Source organism: Triticum dicoccoides, chromosome 7B (genome assembly GCF_002162155.2).
Source record: "Triticum dicoccoides isolate Atlit2015 ecotype Zavitan chromosome 7B, WEW_v2.0, whole genome shotgun sequence".
Classification (NCBI taxonomy): Eukaryota; Viridiplantae; Streptophyta; class Magnoliopsida; order Poales; family Poaceae; genus Triticum; species Triticum dicoccoides.
The window spans coordinates 433,340,506-433,344,899 of NC_041393.1; positions in this window are offsets into that span (position 1 = coordinate 433,340,506).

A 4,394-nucleotide genomic window follows, 5' to 3' on the forward strand; every position below is an offset into this window, starting at 1 on the left:
AGTGCTCCCATCCTCTTACCCTCGATCTTGCGGAGCCACCCAACACCTCAAACTCCCTCGGGAACCACCGTAGCCCAAACACTACAAGAAATATGTCAACTAGTGACCTTCTGTCAGTGACCCTAGAAGAATTGGTCATAGATCTATGACCATTTCAGACCAATTGGTCAAAAGCTGTTCGGGGGGCTCCAAACCCTAAACCATTGCGACCATTTTGGTCAGAAATGTCGTAATTTCCGTACACGAAATGGTCACAAAGCAAACAGGGCTGGTCCGCTGCCTTATTTCTAGTTGTTAACAACCAATATAGATGGTCATAGCCTTGTAGATTGTGGTGGGTTGTGATGACTAGGCGCCATCTCATTAGTTTTGCCTATGTGTCATGTCCATGTGTCAATTTTTGCCCTAGGTTGTGAAGCAACCTATATTTCTGTTATTCCAAAAATTACCAAATAATTCTCATAAATTGTTTGGATCATATCTTCATCAAATATGTCAAAAACCTTCCTTGCCTAGTTCAAAAATAACTCAACAATATTCATTTTCCTATTCTGTTCAGAGCAGCAGTTTGTGAAGGAAGTACCACTTTGGCATGTCCAAATAGTATCCATTTTCTACAGTGCTTTCCTATGCCCAAATAACCATCCTCCACCAAATGCCAGCTCAATCCATTCATTATTTTGAGCCGAGCTTCAACATTTGTAGTTATGTCCAGTGTGGTAGTTTGCAAAGCAAGTACCACCAAGGCTCCTCCTTTTGAGGTGAAAATTTGTGAAGACGGTCTTCTTAGTAACTGATCATCCTCAGCCAAAACTCACACCCATTAGCCATGTACATTTCCCGTACTGCTAATCAAACACTTGGCTGCTAATTCATGTTTGAGCATCGATCGGTCTCCACGTGAGAATGTTATGTTGTAATTTTCTTCCTAGCACCTACCTGGGGAGTGCCCAACCCACTAGACATACCTAGGCTGCCCAGAACACATGGCAACGCCACGGTCACGCGGTGACCACGCGGCGGGCATGCGAGCTTACGCGCTCTAGAGTTGGGGCCCTCGACCACCGTCCAAACCTTGATGGCTTGCCATCAAACCATGTATTTCTGATAAAATAGATACTTATTTACCTATAAATGATTTTTGGAAAAAATAAATAGCAAACTATGAGGCAGGTGTAGTTCAAATTTGACCCGCTTCCAGCTGAATCGGTGGGAATTTGTCTTTTTCACCAGAGGTGGATCAAAACTTTGGACACCCAACCATTTTGTTAATTGTGCATTAAATATGTCCTAGTATTTTATAAAATTGATTAGGTCCAATTTTGCAACAAATATATGGTAGGTCCTTCACACAAAAAACTCATTTCAGGCACTCAAAAAATGGAAAATGGTTTTTTCGTCCAAAGAAAATGAAAATTTCCTTAGGGAACATTGTTTGCCATTCCAATATGCACCCTTGTGCACAATATGAGATCATTTGAACAAACTATGCCATGAATGTGGCCATAAGATTGATCATTTGGCTTGAAAGCCGTGAATCTTTAGAGATGATAGCTCATTTCTGAGAACACTTTTTTAAAATAATTGCCGAATTACAAGTTTGTTATTTTTCCAGGGAACTTGGCCACATATAATGACACAATGCAAAGGTTTCCCAATTTTTTATTTTTTTATGCCCGTTTCAAAATGCAGTTAAAACGGCGGGAATGACCGTTCCTAGCTAGTGGTTGAATCTTGGAATTTTTTTGGTGTTTCTCTGATCAAATAGGTACTTATGTAACTAGAAATGATTTTTGGAAAAAATAAATAGGAAACTATGAGGCAGGTGCAGTTCAAATTTGACCCGCTTCCAGCTGAATCGGCGGGAATTTGTCTTTTTCACGAGAGGTGGATCAAAACTTTTTTCACCCAACCATTTTGTCAATTGTGCATTATATATGGCCTAGTATTTTATAAAATTGATTTGGTCCATTTTTGCAACAATTATTTGGTAGTTCGTTCACAAAAAACCTCCTTTTGGGCACTCGGAAAATGAAAAATGAATTTTCCATGCAAATAAAATGAAAACTTCCTTAGGCAACATTGTTTGGAATTCCAAGATGTACCCTTGTGCACAATATGAGATCATTTTAACAAACTATGCCATGAATGTGGCCATAAGATTGATCATTTGGCTTGAAAGCCGTGAATCTTCAGAGATGATAGCTCATTTCTAAGAACACGTTTTTAAACTAATTGCCGCATTACAAGTTTGTTATTTTTCCTGGGAACTTGGCCACATATAATGACACAATGCGAAGGTTTCCCAATTTTTTGATTTTTTTTTGAATTTTTGATGCCCGTTTCAAAATGCGGTCAAAACGGTGGGAATGACCGTTCCTAGCTAGTGGTTGAATCTTGGAATTTTTGTGTTTCTCTGATTAAGTAGGTACTTATGTAACTAGAAATGATTTTTGGAAAAAATAAATAGCAAACTATGAGGCAGCTGCAGTTCAAATTTGACCCGCTTCCAACTGAATCGGCGGGAATTTGTCTTTTTCACGAGAGGTGGATCAAAACTTTTTACACCCAACCATTTGGTCAATTGTGCATTATATATGGACTAGTATTCTAGAAAAATGATTTGGTCCATTTTTGCAATAATTATTTGGTAGTTCCTTCACAAAAAAACCTCCTTTTAGGCTCTCGGAAAATGAAAAATGAATTTTCCGTGCAAAGAAAATGAAAAGTTCCTTAGGCAACATTGTTTGGAATTCCAAGATGTACCCTTGTGCACAATATGAGATCATTTGAACAAACTATGCCATGAATGTGGCCATAAGATTGATCATTTGGCATGAAAGCCATGAATCTTCACGCATGATAGCTCATTTCTGAGTACACTTTTTTAAAATAATTACCGTATTACAAGTTAATTATTTTTCCTGGAAACTTGGTCACATATAATGACACAATGCGAAGGTTTTCCAATATTTTGATTTTTTTTTTGAATTTTTATGCCCGTTTCAAAATGCGGTCAAAACGGCGGGCTTGACCGTTCCTAGCTAGTGGTTGAATCTTGGAATTTTTTTGGTGTTTCTATGATTAAATAGATACTTATGTACCTAGAAATGATTTTTGGAAAAAATAAAGAGCAAACTACAAGGCATCTACAGTTCAAATTTGACCCGCTTCCAACTGAATAGACGGAAATTTGTCTTTTTCACGAGAGGTGGATCAAAACTTTTTACACCCAACCATTTGGTCAATTGTGCATTAAATATGGCCTAGTATTTTAGAAAAATGATTTGGTCCAATTTTGCAACAATTATTTGGTAGGTCCTTCACAAAAAAATCTCATTTGGGGCAATCGAAAAATGGAAATGGTTTTTCCGTGCACAGAAAATGAAAACTTCCTTAGGAAACATTGTTTGCCCTTCCAAGATGCACCCTTTTGCACAATGTGAGATCATTTGAACAAACTATGCCAAGAATGTGGCCATAAGATTGATCATTTGGCTTGATAGCCATGAATCTTCACACGTGATAGCTCGTTTTTTAGAACACTTTTTTAAAATAATTACCATATTGCAAGTTTGTTATTTTTCCTGGGAACTTGGCCACATAAAATGACACAATGTGAAGGTTTCCCAATTATTTGATTTTTTTAATTTTTTATGCCCGTTTCAAAATGCGGTCAAAACAGCGGGAATGACCGTTCCTAGCTAGTGGTTGAATCTTGGAATTTTTTTGGTGTTTCTCTGATTAAATAGATACTTATGTACCTAGAAATGATTTTTGGAAAAAATAAATAGCAAACTATGAGGCAGCTGCAGTTCAAATTTGACCCGCTTCCAACTGAATCGGCGGAAATTTGTCTTTTTCGCGAGAGGTGGATCAAAACTTTTTACACCCAACCATTTTGTCAATTGTGCATTAAATATGTCCTAGTATTTTAGAAAATTGATTTGGTCCAATTTTGCAACAATTATTTGGTAGGTCCTTCACAAAAAAACCATTTCGGGCACTCAGAAAATGAAAAATGATTTTTTCGTGCAAAAAAAAGAAAACTTTCTTAGGCAACATTGTTTGCCATTCCATGTTTGTTATTTTCCTGAAAGGTAGTTCACAATTGTTGACACAACGAGAAGGTCTTTTATTTTTTTGAATTTCTATGATCATAAAATAGCTTACGTGATTTTAACATCTTATTTTTAAATCTATCACGACCAATTTAGTTGGCCATAATGTTGTATTGCGTTCTGATTGGTCCGTGGACCAGACACGCGGATCATGCACGAAACACCGTTGGATCCTCCCAGATCCAACGGCAGCCCTCACCCCTCGCCTCCCCCACCAACCCCACGTGAGGCGAAACCCTAGCTCTCTTCTCCCTCGTTTTCCATCCACCCCCC